This window comes from Macrobrachium nipponense, chromosome 45 (assembly GCF_015104395.2).
Source record: "Macrobrachium nipponense isolate FS-2020 chromosome 45, ASM1510439v2, whole genome shotgun sequence".
In the NCBI taxonomy this organism is placed as follows: Eukaryota; Metazoa; Arthropoda; class Malacostraca; order Decapoda; family Palaemonidae; genus Macrobrachium; species Macrobrachium nipponense.
In genome coordinates this window covers 36,853,177-36,878,946 of record NC_061105.1, presented here as the reverse complement: position 1 = coordinate 36,878,946, position 25,770 = coordinate 36,853,177, and the positions used below count along the sequence as shown (strand labels likewise).

Below are 25,770 nucleotides of genomic sequence, written 5' to 3'. Positions count from 1 at the left end.
TTTATACAGTCACTACCCTACTTACAAACATTCGGAGATATGAACAAACATGATTGTAAATTAAAATGTGCTCAGTAAGAAAAAATTGTATTATAGCGCCTCGGTGGCGTGGTTGTTATGGTGTTTGCGTCCCACCTCGGTGGTCGCGGGTTTGATTCTCGGCCATTCCATTGAGGAGTGAGAGATGTGTATTTCTGGTGATAGAAGTTCACTCTTGACGTGGTTCGGAAGTCACGTAAAGCCGTTGGTCCTGTTGCTGAATAACCACTGGTTGCATGCAACGTAAAAACACCATACAAACAAACAAACAAAAAATTGTATTATCATTACAATTTATCTAGGTTTTATGTATCATTCGTATTAATTAAGTACATACTGTACTGTATAAAATAACTACATATGTACAGTGTACAGTACTGCATTGTGTTCTAGAATGAAAAAACGTACAGTACTGTACTGACGTTATATCATACTGTACTTAAATAGGCATGAAGACCAACTTATGAACCATTCAAGGCACGAACAGTCATTCAGAACATAACTTGTTCGTATGTGGGTAGTGTCTGTATATTGAATTGACCCACCTGCCAATTTGGGTATTTGGTAGTTTATCATGAAGTCTCGAAACCAGATTCTGCCACTTTTTGGGAAGAAGTGGAAGAACACTCAAAACTAGCATATAAACTAGTCTTCAGTACATGAGCACATCGGTATTTTCCAAATACAGTTCATAAAAATTCCTTGAGTTTAGATACTCAAACCTAATTAACTTATGAAAATTTTTCCCAACAAGTGTTACTTCTGTCTTGTATATGAATGCTCTCTTGTTATTATTACTGTTTTCCTGCGATTTAGGTCGTCTCATTTTTCTAATATGATGCATTGTATTATTCAAGCTAATAGACTTAAAGATTCTGTTTACCTTACATAGCAACCAAATTAAATGCAATGGATAGAAACAGGAACTAAAGAAGTTCCACACCAGACTATGTGGGACTTCCTCATATGTTAATAAGACTCGTTTTGGAAGAGATACAAGCTCAGGTTTTGAGTGGTGCCGCTACCAGCTAGTTCAAGAATAGACTGGAAAAAGTGACCAACCCAGTCATGTGATTGGGTTTATTTTTATTTTCAAATATGCTAAATGGTGTCTCCATGGATGGATCAGTAAGTCTTTGAGGTACCTCTATCCATGCAACACATATCTGAAAGCTAATTCATGTTAGTTAGGTAACTTTGCTCTGATACTCTGGATGCAGGTTTGAATCCCGCTACAGAAGTCAGAATTGCTTCATATTAATGTATTTTGATACTCAAAAAGTGTGAAGAATTTAAGATGTTAAAAGGGAACTGTAGTTATTACAGTTGCATATGTATCTGGCAAATTGTGAACAGTCAACTTTGTATATAGTATAACTGGATATAAGAATAGATGTATGTGAGAATCCTTTAAATAAGGCATGAGTTGATTGGAGTCTAATATTAAATTAGAACTAAACATTAACAAAATTGGCCTGAGAGCAACATCCACTGCAAATTCTGTCTCTACAAATCATGTGGAGGATTAATGACATCTGAATGTGAGCTTTTGGCTGTACTTATTACATAAGAGCTTCTGGATTCTCGACAAATGTGCTATTATTGAGGTAAGGATTACCTATCTGAGCCACCCAGCTAGTTGTTTCATAAGGACCGCTTATGTGGACAGCAAATATTCACATAGATTTGATGTCACTGCAGTGTTGCATCACTTGCTTTAGTATAAGCATATTCCGTTATCTTTTGCTTGCATAAGATTTTTTGTTCTTTATTACATATTTACAGTGGTGGTCTCATGTTGGTTCTAGACGTTTCTTTCCATTTTGACATACAGTTATGCTTTCTCCTTGTGATGTGAACAGTTGTTCCTATGGCTTCTCAGTGGTGGACTGGCCAGGTTGCCAGCTTGCCGGATGGCAAGTGGGCCCTTTACACATAAGGCCATGGAAAATTTCATTACTGATTTACACTTAGTGGAAAATAAGTGTTCAAATAATTTGTTTTCTATGTTTCCACTTATGCATTTTCAAATATTTTATGTATTTGTCATGTAAATTCTATTATGGAATTGTGGCTGAGGGTTGGCGTGGGGCCCCCTTTTGTCACCTGGTAACTACCATTTTTAAACCCACTGTGGCTTCTGCCCAAAGCTAGGAAACAGCAAAACCTATATAGTGTTATGAAGTGAGTTGTTTAATAGTTCCTTACCTCTAGAATCAGGTTAAGTAATAGTAGGGTCTTTATTCACTAATCTGCTAGGACCTGGCATCCTAGATTCACTTAGGTTAATGTTCACTTTGCATGGTTTTATGTACAGCCCTCCACAGGGATGATTCCCTCTCTGGCAGGCCTTTGTACATTTTCTGAATAAGTTGCTTCATATATTTTATAATTGTCTTTTATTGCTTCTCATCAGTATCATAGCTCCTGTAGAATAGGAGAATCTTTAGTTCTTTTTTAAATTTGCTTTCTTCTTGTATGATCTTTACTTCAGGCTTCATCATTTTGTTGTATTGTCTTGGTGCGCAATGTTCAAATGCTCTCTCACCTGACTTATAATTTGTTCTAGGTCTGATCACAATATTCATTTCACGTCTAAAGAAACTTAAGCAGTTTCTTAGGTATATTAGCTCACCATATTTTAGTGCTCTAAAGACTGTAAGAAGTATTTTGTATTTGATTCTTGCTTTTACTGAGAGCCAATGTAGCTCGATTAGTGGCGAGGTTATTCTGTCACGGTAACGTAGTCCTTTTATTAATCTGGCGGTTCTATTTTGTACTCCTTTCAATTTCCTTAGTAGGTAGTTAGGAAGACCATAGTATTTAACGTTGCAGTAGTCAAACCTCGAAAGTATTTGGTTACAAATTGCTGTTTTCAGAGTATCTTTGTTTAAATATTTTCTAGTAAATGCAATGTTTATAATATCATAGTTACATGTTTTTACAATATGCAATACATGGTTTTTTAATGACAATTAATTTATTATTGATAAATACTCCTAAGTTCCTCACTGCTGCTACGATGTTTATGGATGACAAGCCAATATTCTTTTGAATATTCTTTTGAAGTGTTCTTATTTTCATAGTGCACAATCATATCCAAAAAACATACACTCAGTTTGGTCTTCACTGAGCTTTAGTTTCTTTGCTGACATCCACTTTTTTATATCTTTCATTATTGCATCAATTTTACTAATGGGATCTTTTACTGTTTCGAGAGGAAAATAGGACTGAGTATCGTCAGCATAGTTTATAACTAACTTTGTTCTTGTTTAGTATTCTAGATAATTTAACTGTGTAAATGCCAAATAGCAGTGGACCCAAGGTGCTGCCTTGGCGCACTCCCCTAGTTAGGCCTTTCTTTCCTGATTTCACATTTTCTAAGCAGCTTTTGTACCATTTGAGTACACCATCTTCAATAGCTTCTGTTCTCAGGTCTTCAAGCAGCAGATTATGTTCAACTTTTTCAAATGCTGCACTTGGTGAACATAACCAGGATACCACATTTTCCACTTGCCATAATTTTTGTCATATCATTTGTAATTGTGCACAAAGTAGTTTCTGTTGAGTGTTTTTTTCGGTAAGCTGATTGATCATCGGGTATAATGTTGAGTTGTTTCAAGTGTTTCCACATTTTTTCATGAATTACCATTTGTATGTTTTGATAAGTGTGATAGGTTTGATATTGGCCTATAGAAGCTGAGAATTTCTTTATAACCTTTTCCTTTGTAAGTTGGCTTTATGCAAGGGAGTTTTTCACTACTTGGAAAGGATGCCTGTGCTAAACTCATTTGGATAGCTCCAGTAATTGATTAAAGTGTTTTTGCTTCTTTTAAGTCACTAAGGGGGAACGGTTCATTTTCACAGTACAGATGTGATTTTTTACTTTTCTCATTGTTATTTCAAAGTCTTTCATGCTCAGTTCTTCAAATTTACCAAATCTGCTATTACTCATTATGATCACTAGGAGATCAGAATGGACCACCGTTTCTTAACTATGACAGATTCTTTCAATTTTTTCTTCAAAGTAGTTCACAAAGTTATTAGCCGGTTTCTTGGTGTCTGGTTACGTCAGTTAGAACTTTTTCTTTCTTAAGTCTTAATATTCCAGCTAAATTATTGTGGATTTTCTTTTTTTTAAGATTTTTCTCTTTACTAATCAAGTAAGTCAATTAAGTTGATGCATAGGTTAATGTAAATCAATCTAGGATTCCATGGAAACCACAATAATCACTTTCAAAAAGAATAAGAAAAACTATATTTCCCCAGTTTTAGATTGACGATTATATCGCAATATTTGCCAAGTTGTACATACATTGATTTTCTTGACTTGATCTCCGTCATATAGAAATTTTGAAAGTGAAACTTATTGCATGTCAAAATGGCGTGCCAAACTAGTTCATGTGACAATGATAACAGATGCACAGTGTCCATAGACCTAGGCAATAAATTGAGTGATTCTGTGCTCTAATGTGGTCTATTGAACATGGGTCTAGAAGCTACACAACTCTAAACTGCTTGTTCGAGCATGTGAGTTTTCATTTACATGGTAAATTAAGTTGATTCTTGTCGTCTAAAATGCGTCACTAGAATCATAGCCCACTGATCGACAAAGCTTTAACAACAATTTTGAAAAACTTCATTTCGATAAGGCAGCTCCTAACATGAAACCGGAACAAAGTATGAGTTAGTAGGTCTAGAATGATTGGCTATCATGTTTCTTTTTCTGGTTAATGTAAAATAAGTAACGATATGGTTGATTTACATAGCAGAATTAAGCTGCTTGTCTGACTTCATGAATCGAGTATATACAGCATGTTCAAATAATGGACACTAGTCCAACATCAAAAACTGGTGGGTGATCTGGGTGAATACTGACCGAGGGGGTACACCGACTGAATACTTTGGTACGAAAACTATTTCAAATTTCACGCCGAAACTCACTACCAACAAAGCAACCATCTCAGTGAATAACACAAAAGCAATAGGTTTACGCCATCACGATGTCTGTGTTTATCAGGTAAGAAAATTAATTTTTTTTTATTGTAATTTTACACACTTCTCATATAGTGTCTCATGTCTGTGAATATGGTGTGATTGTTTCTAGTTAAGTTTCATTGACATGATATTGAGTGAAATGAAGTGTGTCCTTTCGAAGTGGCTGCCAAGGCATTGTGTAAAAAAAAAAAAAAAAAAAAAAAAAAAAAATGGGTGTGGGGGACTACCGACAGTAAACATGCAGGGAAACATCGACTGCCAACACAGATGTGTGAAATTTTGAAATATTTTTGAAGTTTTTAATATTTTGAAATTTGGAATATTTTCGAAATACATAAAAAATGGAACAGTTTGTGTAAAGTTGAAGGTGATATATAATGAATTATGATGCAATGTCAGTGTCATTATGCTAAAAACGGGAAATTTTTATTGGATGGGTTCAAATTTACCTATTCATAGGTGTAATGTCATTAAATCTTTCTGATCTAGCCTTAATGCCTTCTTGGAAGCCTGATTATCAGTGTCATTATGCTAAAAACAGGAAATTTGTTTTTTGGGCTGTTCTCCACAACCCGGTCGGTGTTTCTCCACATTAAGAGAACACTGACAGAGGTTGCACAAATTTTTAATGTGCAAAATATGACACTTATTCTCTGAGTAGAGGATTTATGAGTATACCATAGGTGGGCCATGTTGTGTAATTTGTTTTAGGCACAGTGTGCACTCTCTCAGGTACAAAATGGAATTTTTATGCAATTTTTTTCCTACTAATAGGTCGTATTCCCCCACCTCATCTTATATATTAAATAGCTGTTGCTGTTTATTTCAGTTAATTATACTGTGCACCAGTAGTGATAGCATGACATGAATATATGATAAGAAATATAATCTCAGGCAACCAAGATTATAGATTAACATAAGCTTACGATTTTCTAAAGTGACTCCATCGTTAATGAAACGTCTACGAAACTACGCAGTAATTTGCATTATATCATTGATGTGTTTTACAGCTACTAGCTTGTCTTACGTCATCTCTCTGATTCTAGCTGTTAAGATTATGCGCCTGATAAATTATGTAGCTAGAATCCGATAACTGTCCGTTATGCAGATTTTGCTTTTCACGAAAGCAAAATTACAACAATAGCAACGAATTTTCATACGGCAAGTACCATGATAAGTTACAAGTTACATCTTACAAATCCGATCTGTCATTCACCAATGTGGCAGCATGTCACGTCATTCACGTGTACACTGTCATTTGTCGTTTACCGTTAACCGCTAGCGACTTTACCAGTATTTTATGTTCCCTGTGTGTGTGTGTTTTTTTAGAGTAGTACATCCTTTGACTTGCCCTAGTGGCGTAAATACTTTTAACCCGTGAATTGAGACCCTACAAGATCGATACTGATAAAAGGTGGAGTTCCTAATTCTGCCTTAGAGGCTCTGGTCACGGCTAGTCTAAGATTCTCATTACCTAGTATGGATGGTGAGTCTGATGGTTTGCTTATTTCGTATACCTACTGATTTAAAGGCATTTTATTCTGGGGAGGGTTAATTTGGGAAGATTTGCGTATTGAGGTGGACGAAAGTGTCCATCAACATAATAATAATAATAATGATTTTAGTCAAAAGTTCACCTTTAGTAGGCTAGACCTTTTGAGTGTCGAATTTTCACTTTTGTCCAAATGTATGAATGCCCAATGTGAGCGTTTCGTGAAGTATACCGACTATGGGTAATATGTAGACTTGATTTTTTTTTCTTTAATCCGAAGAAACCATTGTAGGTTTTACTTCGGCTTATCTATGCGTCACCTACTCCGAGGTGGGGTGGTAGTACTAAACACCGTATGGTACATTTAAAACACAGGACTGCACGAAGATATGTATATTAATATAATTTCTGTACCACGCGATATAGAAATGGGTGCATATGATACTTTAATCGTCAAGGGGCTAGTACTAACGCTTTGTTCCAGGGATCTTCAGCTATGAGCGGGTAAAAAACCAAAGTAGCACCCTGTTGTAAGTGGGCTTATAATGAATGCTCAAGTTTCTGCTCCTAGTTACTACTTGAAAGCCACCTGTCCGGAACTTACAATCAATTAAGACCTTTCCTGAAACAAACTTTAGCTTTTAATCGCATATTTCATTTAGAATAATTGTGGGTATCTGAAGCAAAAATTTCTTTCAGCAAAGTAATAAATGCATCTGTTTACGTAAACCGTAAACTACGCTGCGAGTTTAGTCATTGTTGGTGGCCTCGCTGAATAGTAAGCCGTTTCCAGTTTTCTTACTGTCTTATTGCCCTCCCTCCTACTAACGCTTCGTTTTTAAACACTTTGTCATGGTTTACTAATCCATTTCTCCACATGACCACCATAAAAAATCACATTATTCCACCGTTACACATACACCAATTTCGTAGCATTTTTATGTTTACACATTCCTTTCATGTCCTCTTACTGCCCATTGAGTGCGCACACACTACATACGCAGTTCTCCTCAACAGTAGCTTTATTTGCTTTGATTTCCATCCAACACTAGTACTCTACTTCTGTATCAAAGAGTTTGCTTAACAGTCTCTTGGTGTATCCCAGGATTGACTCATTAATAGTAACAATGGATGTTGTACAATGAATGGATTTAAAGAGAAATAAAAACTTCACATCGACAGATTATCCAGAAGTAGGTTAAGAATTCGTCCATATCGTCCAGGCAATAGGCAAAGTAATTTTTCCGATGCACTTGTAGTGTAGGTGCTTTGGGTATTTATAAAGTATTTGGAATTTAGCAGATAAAAAAGAAATATCAATGATTTCACTGGTCATTTCCATCGCTATGAAAAAGAATGGCTCCTAATCTGTGTCCCGTATGAAAACCATGGCCGAATTGTTTCCTTGACAAATCGGCTTGGTGAAACTTAAGGTGCATGTAACGGGGCCCACAACATGCATACGTGAATGTAGTTTTGAAAACAGCAAGCACACAACATATCAATTCATATGTGTGTACTCAACTGTTTACTCGTAAACAGTAAATCTTGTACACAAAAACCTCCACTAAATAATCTTATTCATAGGTCATCTTGTTTCACTGACAGCTACCTCGGTGGTGTTAATCAGTACAACCTGGTAGCTGCTGCTATGAAAAGTAACCGTGTCTCTGCATTATTTTAATGCACAGCTTTTTGAGTGTTACGAATCATTCAAAGGGATTGGGGTGTTGTCATATATGTTACACATGATCGTGAGGCTCATAGCAACTACAAAATTAATGTCAGTTGTGGTACAACCATTTCCTTGTTGCCATGGGAAGTACTGCTTAAAAGGCAGATGAGCCTCCACGTAAGGCCAGGAAAATGATGGCATTCTTGCTTGGTGTGAAATTCACCAAATGGCCAATGGCAGCCCCATTCCTTGTAGTTATTGCAGAAATGCTGAAAATGTCTAACTGACATTCCGACAAAGGAAACGTGCGAGTTTATTTGGCAAACTATTCTGTTTCTGTCTTCACTTTTAGAGTCAATGCCTCCCTCAGTATAAAGTGGCCATCTGCTTTTATCATGCCAAAGAATAAGTATTATATATATATATATATATATATATATATATATATATATATATATATATATATATATTGTTTATATGGTATTCATTTACTTTTATCTTTACTTTTTTCCTATTCTGAAAAAAATTGCTTTGAAATTTAATAGCAAAAGACTTTTCATACATCGTGGGCACTTATTTTGATAACAATTGATTGATAAGGGGAACCGAACAGATTCCCGAAAGCTGTCCGTAAAGTTTTGAATTTAAATATTTGTACATTTACGTAACTGTGGATTTGTTTCTCCAATAATTTTTTCTCATAACTTTTTAAGACAGAAGAAAAGGCGTTAAGGGCGTAATTATACCTTCCTTTTACAATGATAAGACTGTTTGATAAATTAGAGGTAAAAAGAGTCGACGTTATTCTGGGGAAGTAGAAACTTCCTTTGTATTCCCCCCTAAAATATATAAAGCGCATTCATTGATTAATTGATTACTATGATGTAAGTGACGCTCAACATTGAAGATCACACGCGCTCGCGCGCGCAGTTTGTAAAGCAGTTTACACTTCAGACTGACTGCATATGATGAACATTTTGTAAAAAATAAATAAATAAAATAAAAAACTGATGTTCACCTGAATTACCGAATCAACTTGTGCTGAACATGAAACGGCTTACAAGCAAGAATATCTTGACAGAACCAGGGTGCGCTGTAGTAGGCATTACTGAAGGTTCGTTGCAGAGTTCCTTCGGCCCCCAGCTGCGACACTTTCATTCCTTTGACTGTACCTCCATTCATATTATCTTCCTTCCATCTTGCTATTCACCCTCTCCTAACAATTATTTCATAGTCTCCTGTTACGCCTTTCAGATCTACTTCCAGAGTCCTTTCCAGCACTGAATGACCTCATAGGTCCCAGTGCTTGGCCTTTGGCGTAAGCTCTACAGTATATTCCAATCCATTCCATGCCATCATGACAGATAAGAGTGTAATACGTTACATTGACGACAGGACACATGGGTTATTTTTGGAAATATAGTCAATTTGGTTACTATGTGATCTGACCAATACCCGGATGGGTGATCGTCAGAGAAAGCCTTATACTTTGTGTGTGTGTGTGACCACCTGTGACTTGCTACGGACCATAGGAGATTGGTGTTTGTAGAAATTTTTCACGATGGTACCCAGTTGTGTGACTCTCTCTCTCTCTCTCTCTCTCTCTCTCTCTCTCTCTCTCTCTCTCTATATATATATATATATATATATATATATATATATATACATATATATATATATATATATATATATATATATATATATATATATATATATATATTTTGCGTTAAACGAAAACCAGACAATAAATCATGGATGGAAACTAGAACTGAAGAGATACAAGACATCTCATTGCGGGAACTTCTTTACATACAAGATATGTGACACATGGAATAAACTGCCACCAGAAATTGTAAACAGCAACAGTGTGGAAGAGTTTAAAAGAAAGCTAGGCAAAATCATTAGGATACTGAATTAACAGTAAAAACTGGTCCTAGACCTAGAGATAATCCTAGTCAAGCAGCCAATTTTGATGTGCATAATGTTCGTGATAAACACGGTAAGATTGATCATATTTGATCCAATAGTCATTAGATTCGAACAAAATCACTCGCCGGATCCTGGCTAGCGATGTCCAGGTGCCCCGGATAAGCGCGCGATTTAGCAATGGCCGTTATTTCCCCCTTGTATCCCGCAATAACATTTTATCATTCACTGAATATACCTAGACCGTGATTACAGGTTGGTTCAAGACACGAGAATTTACGGCTGACAGGTACGCTAGTTTAGGTGACGGCTCTCTCTCTCTCTCTCTCTCTCTCTCTCTCTCTCTCTCTCGGCGCTCGTGAAGCGTGCGACGACCGTGGGAGAGCAGCAGGCAAGACGCGCGGTGTTGTACTTGGATTGTCTGGTTCTTAATGTTGTTATTTATTTTCTCCCCTTCCCCTCCCCCCACACTCATACCCCTCCCATCCCCACGCCCCTGCACCTGGGTAGATAGAAGGACCTGAGAAAGTGAAAGGGCCAAAATCTTCAACTGTTTTATTTGTTTGGAGTCACGAAAAACATTGAAAGTACTTGTGAATTTTGCTATCTATCTATCTATCTATCTATCTATCTATCTATCTATATCTATCTATCTATCTATCTATCTATATATCATCTATATATATATATATATATATATATATATATATATATATATTTGTTTACACATTTGTATACATTTCTGACTCACATAAACAGAACCCTAGTTTTTCAAGTGAGTCTAGGGCATTAGCAATGTGGACGAATTGCTAACGCCCTGGACTTTCACTTGAAAGACCAGTGTTCAGTCTCGATGAGAGTGAGAGATTTATTTCTGCGGAACACGTTACCATGTTTCTTTTCCAACATATATGTATATATATACACATATAATTTTTGTAGAAATTTTTAAGAGCACTGGCTCACATTTGTAAGGTTCATAGGGTCTATTGGTCTGAATCATGTCTGCTGCCAACTAGTCGACCCAACTGAGAATGGGTGATACCATCAGCGGAGAGCCTCATCCTCAGATATATCCTTAAAACTCCGTGCCTATGCCCTTCTGACGCCACGGCATTTCAAAGGGGAAAGATGTGTGATGAAAAAGAAGTTATATCTATATAATATTCTGTGTGCAACAGGGGTTGTCTGTTGGCGGTTAATCCCGTTTATATTTGCCATTGTTCTCCATAGGGAAAAAGTAGGTTAGGTTAGGAAGATAGGTACTGGTCCTCAAGCGCGAGATGGTTCTAGCGTCCTTTGGTAGTGAACTTGCTGTGGGGACCCTCCTTTGTAATGAAGTAATTTTGACAATAGGGATATAGTGGGCTACATGTTCAGAACTGAGAGAAGTGCAGCTGAACAATTAAATCAGGATGAGGCCAGTGGTTGACTTTTTGAACGGTGGGGTACACGGTCTCGAGAGTGGAGCAGCTTTGTTTTTCGTGAAAAGAAAATTAACAGAAAAGACATTATTCGAACGGATGATTTCAGTTACAAAACATATACGCTGTCATTTCCATTCAGGGATGTTATCAGAACCTGTGTCAAAATTGCAAGTTAAGTATTAAACAGCTGTTCATTTGGATATACCCAGATAATTATGGTTACCCTTCCCTCTAGATCTCATGACTTTCCACTGGTAGGTACCCATCCGATGATTGGGCATCGGTAAAGCGAACATCTTACTTTGAGAGAACAGAAAGGTTAACAGCCATAGCTCCATTTTTAGAGGGAGGTTTTGGTAGGGACCTATGCTACCGGTTTTGAACAAGCGGTTTGGACTGAGATTGCTAGCCACCTGCCGTTTTCTGATGTTCTCAATGAGCTTGCGACGACGACATCTGGTATTAACCCTTTCCAAGGACTGACTAGACCCAGCATTTTATAACTTTTGCAGATCAGATGACAGTGACCACGAAAAGGTAAAGGTATCTGATTATTAATTAGAATATGATCAGTTATTTCTTTTCGGCATGAAAATTTTACTCCCGAACTACTTGTGAATATGCATTTTTATAGTTCTAGCTCGACAGCTGTTCCATTGCAACATTTTGAGGCGTTAGCAGTACCTACAGTGCGCGAAATATTGAGAAAGGAGTAGCTTTCGTTACAACTTGCAATCATAAATATAAACATTGTATTCATACAAAGCATGGGAAAGATCGGTGATCTGGGTGTCAAGGCGCGTGTTTACAACCCTGCCCCCCCATCTCTCTCTCTCTCTCTCTCTCTCTCTCTCTCTCTCTCTCTCTCTCTATCTCTCTCTCTTCTCTCTCCCTCCCTGTCCTCTCTCTCCCTTCTCTCTCCTCTTCTCTCTTCATTGTAAACTATTGTTGTAATATACTCTGAAGTTGTTAAAGACAATATATAGCACACGCAGTTGTGTGATTTGAATTATATATATATATATATATATATATATATATATATAATATATATGTGTGTGTGTGTGTGTGTGTGTGTGTGTGTGTGTGTGTGTGTGTGTGTGTGTGTGTGTGTGTGTGTGTCTGTATTATATAAATCGTCGATTCCAACCGAGTGACGCAAAGAACCTCAGACAAATTCCATCTACCTTTCTACATATATCTCATCAACCTACGAAACTTGTAATTTCCCTTGTGATATGATTTTTTACCCTATCTGCCATCAGACCCTTAATTTTTCTCAAAGACTGATTCTTAAATCTACGATTTCTTAGGTATAGTTTTTTTTGTCATGCCATGATTCATGTCCGTATAGTAATGTAGATATTATCAGATTTATGTATAATCCTACTTTTTTATATATACACAGTTTCAATCTATTTGATTTCCAGATCTGATTCAACCTGAGCATTGTCTGATTTGCCTTATAGTCTTACGAAATTCCGAGTCGAACCTTATTGGGTATAATAATTGTTCCTAAATACTTGAATGATGAAACTCAGTCATCCTTTTCCTCCTTATGTTATTTTGTCCTTTTGTGTATGGGATACTCTGTCTTAAGATCTTCAGGTTTCCTTAGATTTAATTTGCGACACATCTCTCTCTCTCTCTCTCTCTCTCTCTCTCTCTCTCTCTCTCTCTCTCTATATATATATATATATATATATATATATATATATATATATATATATATATATATATATATATATATATATATATGATGTATTTTATTAAACAAGCTTTGTAAATCGTGCAGCGGTTTGCTGATCAAAACAGCGTCATCCAAACCCTCTCGTCCATCTCTGACCAGTTTCTTTTAGATTTTAAAAGCTATTAGAAGGAAAAACATAGAAGGTGGAATGACACCTCCTCTTGGCATCCGACTGTTTGCCGCAAATTCACTGGACAAGACTCCATCAGCATTCCGCTTTGCATGTACTACCTCGTGTATGGAAAACTTGAATTAGCTTACGTATTTAACGGTAACGTAGGGGACAATATCTTTCATAATATTGGTCTGAAAAAGTTGTCAAATGCCTTCTCCTAATCAAGAAAAGCCATCATAAGGGAATTTTAGAAATTCCTTACACTGCCACCTAATACGCCGTAGCACAATTATATTTGATCTGTGTTAATCCTGCCTTGTCTGAAATTAGCTTGTTCATCCCTTAAGTGTTTTATCAATTTCTCCATCCTCTTGGATGTGTACAACCGATAATAGAAATATGGGTTTAAAGTTAAAATTTATATAGATGCAGGGTGGAAGATGCTGAAAAGGCATGGTGTAGCAGCAGATGTTAACCTACTGAGAGCAAAACTCATAAACGCCTGGGTGTGGAAACTGGAGAGTGACTTTTCTGTTAAAGTGGTCCTGAGACAAATGTCATCTGTATCTTCAATGGCATTTCGTATCTATATGGATTGGATAGGGCAGTGCAAGAAATGGAGTGTGAAATTGTTATTATATGCTGATGTTACAACACTAAATTGGGGAGAGCGACGAAAGGTTCCATAAACTTTAGAAGGGGTTGAATAGTCTTTGTTTTAAGGAGAAACTGGAAACTAAGGAGACAGAACACAGTCTTTTAATACATAGGTTTATATGGCGGGAGAACAGCAGTTAGTTCTAATAGGGTTTATAAATACAGTAAATTTAAGTTGTAGTTGCTGGACGATGTAGTCACAGAAGAGGTTAAGCAAGGGCGAAAGCAGGGTATATAGGCAAACTTGGTCATTATTATGTTAGGCCAACTATATTCGGTATGAAACTGAAGGGTGAATATCATATGCAAGTGAAAGAGAAAGGGTAAATATATTGAAACGGATTGTTTTTGTAGTGTATATATGTGGAATAGCAAGAATTGCAAGGATGAGAAGCATGGAGTACGTAGAAAGAGTAATAAAGTTAGCTATGGTGCAAAGATATTTATTGCATGCCCTGTGCCTTAGTCACTCTTTGTGGAGATCAAAACCCGGTCTGTCGAACTTTTCCGCTTCTCCAAATTTCTATTACTGCATCCACTCTTCCTTTCTGTCAGGAGGTAATCCCAAATATGAATTTCTCCAGTTGAAATGCTTTTGATTTACACAAGGTGTTGGGGAGTGGGGCGTCGCCCCTGTTCCTTTTCTAATCAGACGTATGAAGAATAAAGTAATTTTACCAATAGCAACCGCCCCTTTTTTTCCTCACTCTCTGGAGTAACCTTGGACACATTGATCCAGCTGTTATCTGCATCACTGACACTAATTTTGAATCGTTGGTGTTTTTGGAATATGCCAGTAATTGAGATAGAGTTTTGTTTTTAGTAACAACAAAAATTCCTTCCGGAATTATAAACAAACACAACGTAGAAAGATGACTTCTCAGTGATCAGGAAAGAGAAGCATTACAACGTTGAATTTGCCAATCGAACCCTACAAGGACACTGGTTGTCACTGATACCTGGATGTAACTTGGATAATTGAAGAGTCTGTCATTGTCTTTTCGCCGTCTTTCATAGAAATGGGGAAGAAGAAGAAAAATTGATATGTTTACCGGATAGAAGCAAAAGTCATGTTGCATTTTGTAGTAAAGAGAAGACATCGTCAATGAAATGGGATAGGCTAACTAACTACGTCTGTACTCACAACTCCCATCATTAACTTAATTGGAAGCTAATGACAACACCCTCATCACTTAACCTTCATTGTCACACATTTTTTAACCTCGCATCCTGTAATTATTAGAGGACCTTATCCTGCTGTTTAAGATGGCTTATCGGTCTTTTTTTATCATCTACATATGGAACTTCCTGTAATATTTGTAGTATCATGTCTCGCTGTTTCCTTGTCTTTGACTCCTTGTATTCTTCTTAAAGCTTCATTTCTTAATTAACAAAATCTCTCACAAAATTCCAGCAGAGAACTTGTGTTCATTATCGTTGTTCATAAGTATTTGAAAGGTTCAGTGTCATTCATCCTTTTCCCGTCTAATGTTATGACGTCCCTCTGTGCTCCCTCTGTACGTAATGTCCTTATTACTTGTTTTTCTTAGATATATGGTGCAAGGGGTTCATATTCTGAATAATCATAATATCAATAATAATCTTGTGTTTGCTGTTTAGGTTGAGGTAACGACCGAAAACCTACATTACGCAAATGATATATAGTGTGTCCACAAACACAAATGAGTGTGTGGGTGTGTATATATGCATTTTCACAAAGTCGAATTAGTTACTCTACTGTATTTTTCTTCGTAGTCTTTGAAACCCCTTGTAAACCCCACTAATAACTCGCATTGCATTTTTAACCAAATGTGATAAAAGGTAGGAAAAAATGAAGATTATACCTTTGCCTTGATGAGAGGAGATGAAAATGATGCACTAATGCTACAGAATTTTTACTTTTCCTATTTCCTCTATGTCGCAAGAATCTCTCGGTGCGCCTGTGCTTGCGCAGTCAGAGGAGCATTGTCGTCTGCTAATTCGACGGTGCTCCTCCACATCCATTAAGGCAAACACCCTCCTAATCATATCATAAAACACCCCTTCCCCAGTTCTTCATTGCTCCCTCCCTCCCTCCCTTTCCCACCCCCTCCCTTCCCCCTCTCGTTTCCTTGAGACGCGCGTGCGGCAATCCGCCCCCAGGGTTCAAATGCTTCGTGACCCGTTCGCGGTGGAAAAGACTTGATGCTCTCACGCCCAGAATTTGACTTCGAGGTACGAAGGGAATAGATGGCGTTCAGATCTATTGAAATTTAACAGCTTTCGATTATCTCCAGGCGCCATTTGATGGCGTTAAAGGTTTCCCAAGAGGTTAAGTGGAGCCTGGTTCATTCTGATCATTTCGGTGTGTCTCGTTTCGATTCTTAGCAGACAGGAGAGTTTCTAAGCATCACTCCATGTGTGATTCGAACGACGGTGGGCTATACACCGAGAGAAGAGGTTAATGTAGGCTTCAGCACTCCTTTGTCATTATCTAAACTAACGGTTTGCTTTGTTGTTTATCTGTGAATGGAGAGATTTACGATAATTTGATCTCCATCTTTATTTCCCCTCTAATTGCGCCTGTTATCTCCCAGAAGTGATAAATCGTTTAACCAACTTTTCATTAGTTTGGTCGGTGTTCGTTCCGTTAGCGCATTTCACTCTTCATATCTTCTCAACTTTCCTTTTCGTCTCGTTTTCTTTTCCCCGAGCCGGGCACGAGCATTATGTACGTTTGTCCAATGACTGTGATTGGGTGAACCATAGGTACAGTCTTTTATTTGTACGACTTCCTTTGGAAGGCTAAGGATTTGCGTCGTTGCATATTTGGAAGAATAAGCAATCATACAGCTTCCCTATTTTTGCTTGTTAAGTAATCCAAGGTTTGCTAAAATAGGAGACGTCTAATCCTTGTTCATAAATAGATACTTTATGGGACTAGTAGTTTTACAATCTCGTGTATGTAAATTGTTAGAGTAATGTCTAGGTATGTATGAATTGTGTGCATGTCCTCTGTTATATATATATATATATATATATATATATATATATATATATATATATATATAGATATATATATATAAGTCATATCACATTACGTGATTCATATACATACATCGAGCTACAATGTCCTTTAATATCTAATTCGCTCTACCTCAGAATTAATATATTTTCATATATGCTTGACCGAAGGGGAATTTTTTTCCTCGATAATAGATTTGCCTGTTATAACGCTACCGGAGCCGAGGCGAGTTGATGTTGTCTCCAAACCAACGAATTACCTGAGCACGAAACGTATTTGAGGGTGAGAGACGACATAAACTTATGGGCCTCTCGCGGTGGTGGGGTAGGTAAAAGTTTCACTTTCACTGACGTTCCTGGATTTGAATGTCTTCTTGGGTTCGCGCCCAGGACCAGGCAAATCTATTATCGAGAAAAAAATTCCCCTTCGGTTAAGCATATATGAAAATATATTAATTCCGAGGTAGAGCGAATTAGATATTAAAGGACATTGTAGCTCGATGTATGTATATGAATCACGGTAATGTGATATGACTTATGTAAATGCTACGTGTTGTCAAAAAGCACTACAACGCTACCGGAGCCGAGGCGGGTTGATGTTGTCTCCAAACCAACGAATTACCTAAGCGCGAAAGGTATTTGAGGGTGAGAGACGACATAAACTTATGGGCCTCTCGCGGTGGTGGGGTAGGTAAAAGCTTCACTGACGTTCCTGGATTTGAATGTCTTCTTGGGTTCGCGCCCAGGACCAGGCAAATCTATTATCAAGAAAAAAATTCCCCTTCGGTTAAGCATATATGAAAATATATTAATTCCGAGGTAGAGCGAATTAGATATTAAAGGACATTGTAGCTCGATGTATATATATATATATATATATATATATATAATTATTATATAATATAATATATATATATATAAAGGGACTGTCAAAGGGACTGTCGTGTTATTTTGCCGATTTTTTTTTCTAACCTAAATCGCTGACATTCATTCTTCCTTCTTGAAAGCACCGGAGGAATGACCACTCCAACTATTGTGCCAATGTTCTGAACTTATGACGCAGCCTAAGTTTCAGGTTAGTGATCTATTCCTGCACATCTGGTCACTCTGTCACTTCTCTCATCCCTAGGACATTTGACTGGGCCTAGCAAATGGTCTAGTTATCCCAACTACCAATTATTGCTTCATTCCTCTCTCCTGTAGTTGATAACCGCCTACTACATCTGTACCCTTCTCCATTTCTAATGGCGTCGCTCAGGGTTCTGTTCTGTCGTCTCCATTTCCCTTCTTTTCTCCATTAACTATTTTTCACAACTGCCTTTACCATTCATAGGGAGACAATAACATAAACTCATCTTCAGTTCTGAAATTTTAGATAGTACTTCTGAAGAGTACAGGCAAATGTGGGATAGTTTCATTGCTTGCGAAACAAAATGTTCTCCCATCTCTTAATTTCATACTAGGCTACTCGTCCTTTCAGAGATGTTTTGAGTATCTGGAAATCCAAGTCCTGCACTCCATAAGTAATTCAGGTTCTGAAATAAAAGGAAGTGTTGCTACTTGGCTTGTTATCTACGCGTCTCCTACTCCTTAGGTAGTGGGGTAGCGCCATCAGTGCACCTCATGCGATGCACTGTAGGTATTACTTAAGGGTCTTTGCAGCGTCCCTTCAGCCCCGGCCATTCTATTTACTGTACCTCCGTTCTTATTCTCTTTCCTCCCTCTTACTTTCCTGCGGGGTTTTCCTCCTCTTATACCGTTCAAACCTTTTTATTGTCAACTTCCATCTCAGCGTTGAATGACCTCATAGGTCCCAGTGCTTGGCCTTTTGGCCAACTTCTATATGCCAGGCTAGTACTAAACACTGTATGGTAATTGTAAAGTAGACGGGTACACGCGGGTATTGTTTATTGATATAATTTGTCGCCCACACAATATAGAAATGGGTGTAGCCAAAGTCTGTATAGTTATAGTATGTAATACGTTGATTCCCGAAGGGTTAATACTAAGCAAGTCGTCCCAAGGAGCCTCCGCCAACGTTTAGTACAACACCTCGGAGTGGGTGACACGTAGTATATAGGTATGTAGTACTATGGTTTTAAGGGATCTCGTCATAGGAAAGCCTTCTTGCATTTCTCTCTTGGGCAGCTTCCCCACAAGTGGGACTTATCCATTCGTATGTTGAGCATCGTTATCCTATCGAGGCAGGTGAAGCGAATATCTTCTTTTAGTTAAAGTTAAGTCCAAGGCTTCTTTTAGCAATTCCATTTATGCAGGGTCACTTGATTTTAACTGCTTTTTATGGAATCCGCTGCCTGCATCTTTCAAAGAAACGCCCAGGTCTTTCATGTGGGAAAATCCGTTAAGGTTCTAAAACCACTGGATTCATTATAGTGAAGCTTAGAATTATATGTACCATAAGATTCTTGGATGCTCCACCTTCATATATCCTTAAGAGTTTCGTAAAACAGTAGCGTCATTTCAGATTTTTTGTTAAAGGGGACCGGCGGGGGAGGAGAAGCGGTGGCAAAGGTTTAGACTGTATGGTATGACGCTGCACCCTATCAGCGGGGGGAGGGGGAGGGCGCTCAAAGCCCCCGAGATATGTGCATTTTGGAGCTATATTACATTCACCTTGGAATGAATTATTATTATTGTCGTTATTATTATATTATTATTATTATCATATTATTACAAAGGCTAGGGGCCAACCAAGTCTTGGGGGCCCATCAGTGTCTTGAGGGGTGCCCGCCCCCCCAACCCCCAAATGGCGCCCCTGTCACAAAACCCATTACATTTTTCGGATATATGTAATACTTTCTCCATACTCTAGTTTTCAGTACAGCCGCTGCAGCGTATAATCAAAGCCACCGAAAATAGATCTATGTTTCGGTGGTCTCCATTTATATAATGCTGTATGAATCGCGGCCCATAAAACTTTAATAACCACGACCCGGTGGTGGACTGTCCTCTATCGTTGCCATACGCATGATTATGGCTAACTGTAACTTTCAATCAAATAAAAACTACTATGGCTAGAGGCCTACTCTTTAGTAAGTTTGAGGATTGGAGGGTGAATGATCAACATACCAATTTGCAGCCCTCTAGCCTCAGTAGTCTTGAAGGTCTGAGGGCGGACAGGTAAAAAGTGTAGACGGACAGACAAAATCCGGCACAACGGTTTTCTTTTACAGAAAATTAAAACCTTATTTTTCTGAGGCAAATTATGAATTAACGTTACATACAAAAATTTCGTTGTTCTAACATCATATTCCAACCCTTGTCATTTTATGTGGATCATAAATCAAACCATCTTTGGTTTATGTCTTTACATCCTGGCTATGGAACCCCTCTGATAAGCCAATCTTAATTGTAGGCCTATTGATAATATGCTTCAAGAGACTCTGTAGTCTCTTGAAGCATATTATCAATAGGCCTACAATTGGACAAGTGGTTTACGTGCTCGCCTACCGATTAGAAACTCATTTCTCGAGATAATGTGGTTCGGATCCCACATGAAGCTGTAGCTGCCGTTGCTAGGTAACCAATTAGTTCCTAGCCACGTAAAAATATCTAATCCTTCGTGCCAGCCCTAGGAGAGCTGCTGCTAATCAGCTCAGTGGTTCGGTTAAACTCAAATATTCTTAACGTCGGGTAGTAGCACTGCAGAGGGGGATGTCCTAATAAGCCGTATTTATTTTCTGTACATTTTGGAAAGCTCTTCTGCCAAAGGAATCTTTGTCCATCTTGCGTGTTTTAGTTTTTACATAATCCTTGAGTATAACTTGAGTCTCCTGTTTCGTAGACATGATATACCGTAGATCCTTATTTATAGCATTTCATAAGAATGCTTTTACAGAATCACACAAAACGGGCAGTGAGGTTATGAATGTAAAAGGAAGTTAAAAAAAAAAGGAGCATTTGCTATTAGTATTTATAGTGTAAAATGGAACAATTTGATTCCTGTAAACATTTGGGAGTAAAAGTAACAGATGGGAGCATGATGAGAAAAGAGGCGATACACTGAATAGGTGAAACAGGAAAGATTGCGCTTATGTGGAGATTGTTGAACCAGCTCTCCTTAGTGGAAGTGAAACATAGAAGAAAGAGAAAACGTTGAACCTGTTGAGATGAATGGTTTGCCTAGTATACGGGTAAGAAGACTTGCAAGGATGAGAAAAGTGGAGTTACAAGGAACTGGTAAAAGTTTTGGCATCTATAGGTGGACAGATGCGTCAGAGTGTTTTGAGTTTTAGCTCACGTGGAAAAAATAAACGACGACAGTTTCATAAAAAAAAAGTGTAATTAGAATTTTTAGGAGAAAGGAAAAGAATATTCTTAGAAAGGGTTTAATAGATTATTATTATTATTCATTATTCAGAAGATAAACCCTATTCATATGAAAGCTTCAAATGAATATGGCGCTCACTAGAAAGTAAGAGAAGGTAAAGGGAAATGCAGAAAGATCTCACTTATTAAAATGAAAGAATAAAACGAGAGAATAGGTAAAAATGTATTAAAATGCAAAAGAATTCCAATTACACGACGTCATCAGGGAGACTATAGTCCCCAGTCCTTCTTCGGTGTGAGGAATAAAGGACCTCTGGAAAGGATGAAAGAGGCAGTGGAAAGAAAGTGTCGTAAATCCAAGAAGCAGGAGAATGATTACAAGGTGAGAGTCGAAAGGTTTAGTGTGTTTAGGGAGTTTGACGTCATGCTGATGAGCCTTCTCTGTAGGTGTTCAAGCGGTTTATGTTCTGGAAATTTTGATGTCGCGTCTTTCTCCTTATGGGAAATGGCTTAATGTTGTATAATTATGAATATATGTTTATATATATATTATATATGAATTGTATAATACACACACACACGCACACAGTGTTCAACCTTAGATCTTTGCACATTTTTCCTTTTTGGAATTTGATTCCACTTCTCTTCTCTTTCCTTCTCTCTCTCTCTCTCTCTCTCTCTCTCTAATATATAAGAATATATATATATATATATATATATAAATATATATATATGTATATATATATATATATGCGTGTGTGTGTGTGTGTGTGTGTGTGTTCAATAAACGTACCCTCGTGAAAGATTCTGCAGGTATTATTATAATTATTACTATATAAATCAGCTTGTGGAAATCATCATGTGCAAAGTTTCCGCCAACCAGAATTCGCTCACAGAAATTCGAAAAACGAACGCCAAGGTTTGTCCAAATTCTTGCATATTTACCCACACAAAGAAGAGTATAATCATCTTGAAAAACGTCAAGGATCGTAACGTAGCCAAGTCTCTGCTAGCGATATTTTAAGGGCGTTCATCAGGAATGGTATATATAGATAGTCTAATTCGCCCTTATCTTAAGAACTTCGTGCTGGGCTGCCCCATCCCGCGTCACGGTCGTGAGAGAAAGGAAACTCATTAATGTTTATCGTTTTTGGATAACAGTCGTCCATTCGTGACGTCATCGACTCCACAGCCAATGAAATGGAAACACGGCGTCAGTTCGGTAAAGTACTACGTATTTTATCCGTTTATTGCAGAAGGACCTGTGTCCCGCACCGCACGTTCAGTAGCGTGCATTCGGACGTGCCCGCGCGCAAGCTTAAGTGTCAGAGCACGACCTACCTCGACGTCAGTTTTATGGCCTCTCTCTGCCTAATCATCTGGTAATAAATTTCAATTGGAGAATCATTTTCCTTCAAGGCATTTCCTGAACGTTTGTTAAATTAAGTCGGTGCTTCGCTTATTGAAAATAAAAGTCATGGCTTATTTTTGGTCGCTTTAACGATGTCTGCGAACACACGTGTATAATATATATATATATATATATATATATATATATATATATATATATATATATATAATATATATATATAATCTTGCAATATAAGGATTAACAGTGATACTCTGTTCAACAAGACGGAATATATTTGTTGATTTCTCAGGAAGCGGAAGGCGAAAGTTTATTCCCAGACAGAAAAGAAATTCTCCTCTTCTTCTCAGGACGTAGTTACAGTAATTGTAAATAATCCCTCCTGGGTTTACTTACACGTTTCTCTATCGTTATACTTTTGCGGGCAGTATGAATCAGAACTTTCAGCATGTTTATAGTCAAGATTGTTAAGGGTAATTTTGCTTCGATACTCAATAATGTTAATACCTTGTTTAGGTTATATATATATATATATATATATATATATATATATATATATATATATATATATATTATATCTTTCAAGCTATGGGAAAAATTTGGTAACCTCATAAAGCAGCTAATGAAGCCAACTTACCAAAGAAAAATATAATATCATTATGGTAATCGTATGAATGTTTCTGAATAATGAGTTCCTTCGGAGACTGAACACAAAACGAAAGAAAACAGGTATTTTTGCCCCATGTGTTGATTAAAATTTTGGGTGGGGAGTAAGCGAATGGGACTAGACATTAATATTTGCCCTATTTCAGAGATGGTCTCACCAGATAAGTAGAGCCATCTGTTTTGCAATAGGTTTCGAAGGATGATGTTGCTAGCCCCATGAGGGAAACGTTCCAAAGGAGTAGTAGGCTTTTGAGTGACAAAGTAAGATAAATGATAAAAGGAGTGACAGAGGAAGAGCAGTGAGAGTGTAGATGAGGAAGAAGGTGTGACAAAACTGGGAGATGTACTAATGAGAGACCATCATTTGTCGAGAGTGATCAGCAGGCTGTTTGGTGAAAGCGAAGCCTGTTAGAATGTATAACTAGGCTGTGACTGGCCTTATGCAAAAGTGAGCGAGAAAGGGCTGGTTCATGTCTCCATCGCCTTTTAATATCTTCTTGGATTGAGTAATATGAGAGTTGACAGAACGGACAGCGGATGTTGGTGCAAAGTGGTCGTTTGTGAAAATGGTTCATGAATGAAGTGTCGAATAGCTGCTGTTTGCAGATGATGATGTACTGACTGTAGATGGTGAAGATGAACTGAAGAAACTAGCGAGAGGAGAAAGTTGAATGCAATTGTGAGGCTTATAAGGGTAAATATAGTGGATGCTGGTTCAGTGATAGTAGCAATTCATAATCTTACTATAATATGCGTTATGTCTGTCCGGCCGTCCGTCATTCAATCACGGCCAGACGGCTGGTCCGATGGGCATGAAACTTGGCATGGTTATAGTGGGGACCCCTAAGATGGTTTGTTATGGGGGTTTATCCTACTGCCCCCTGCTCCGAAGGGGGTGGGGGTGAAAAGGGATTCCCTGAAACGGGCTGGTTATGGCTGTGAAACGGGGTTGGTTGTGCCCGTAGACTTAGTTACTTTACGAATATATCATACATAATTTCAGTATACATGTAACTTATCATTCAAAAAAGAATACTATAGGGTAAACATCAATGACATCAAAGAGGGTGGAGTTCGAGAATGGGGTTGACAGAGAGAGAGAATAAAAAGGAGAGGAAGGAAAAGAGAGTAGACGGGATGTTAGGAAGAAGAAAGAGGATAAAAGACAGGGAGAGTTAGAGAGAGACAGAGACAGAGAAAAAGCGGGTGTTTGGGAGAAGAGAGAGAGAGAGAAAGAGAGAGTTGGTATTAGTGAGAAGAAAGGGGGAAAGAGACAGTGATGGTTGGAGAGAGAAAGGGAGAGTAAGCAAAAGGAGCAAGAGGGAGAGGAAGAGAGAGAGAGAGAGAAGAGGGGGTGTTAGATAGGAGAAAGATGGAAAAGGAGAGAGAGAGAGAGAGAGAGAGAGAGTTGGTATTAGTGAGAAGAAAGAGGAAAGAGACAGATGTTTGGAGAGAGAAAGGAGTGAGAGAGAGAGAGAGAGAGAGTAGAGGGGGTTTTATGTAGGAGAAAGATGGAAAAAATGTGGTTGGGTGTGTGTGAGAGAGAAAGAGAGAGAGAGAGAGAAAGGCTTTTAGTGTCTACGGACGCCAGGGATGAAATGCTTGATTGTCCAATTTTCTTTTTAGGGGATGAATGTAAAAAGTTTGAAACTTGAAGTTGGATTGTTTGGGTAATAAAAGATGTCAAGAGAAAGGAGGATGGGAAGATATTGGCCCTTATCTTCAAATACCCGCTTAAGTGCGTGGAAGATAGAGATGAATGGATCTGTGACGCGGTTAGGGTTTTGGAAGCCTTCTAAACACAGGGTTAGTCCACGAGGAGCTAGATCCTGCCATGGGAAACGGCGTAATATAGGGTAAAAAGAATTTTGTATGTAATCTTTTTGTCACAATTTTCGTTTGAATAAAATAATGCTGAATTCCGATGTTGTCTCTTCAATGAATGGTTTGCGCTTAGTGTTTTTGCTTACATAATCTCATTTTTTGCCAGGGATATATTAGTATTTTTATTGTGGATTTGTATTGACTAATGTATGGACAAGGTTTTATTATCATCATTATTATGGAAGAGACAAAATTCCCTAAATTTCCACAACAGAGCTCCTACGAAACGTAGGAAAAAGAAACAAAAGCAAGGAGAAATATAAAAACAACATCGAACAAAAAAGCGTAAATAACCAGGGTATGGTATAGGGAGACCTAGAATCCACGGCTCAGAGCGATGTGTAGGACTGTAGGTCATGGGACATGAGAAAAATTCTTGTCCCCAGAAGCTGGGCGAAGGCAAAAGAAGCCTGGCAAAGAGTCTGCCACTCAATTAGCCATTGTTCTCGGGGAAGTTTTGCGCGCCATATCCGCTCTTT

The 25,770-nt window shown here is 37.9% G+C and overlaps 1 protein-coding gene across 1 annotated transcript in view; it reads left to right on the top strand.

Moving 5' to 3' along the window:
- The first annotated feature begins 6,462 nt into the window (after positions 1 to 6,462).
- Positions 6,463 to 25,770, top strand: part of LOC135214482 (U-scoloptoxin(01)-Er1a-like) — a 43,484-nt gene continuing 24,176 nt past the window's right edge. Inside the window, exon 1 of the mRNA XM_064248833.1 lies at positions 6,463 to 6,523. The gene's annotated coding sequence lies outside the window, so the exon portion shown is untranslated. The remainder of the gene's footprint in view (positions 6,524 to 25,770) is intronic.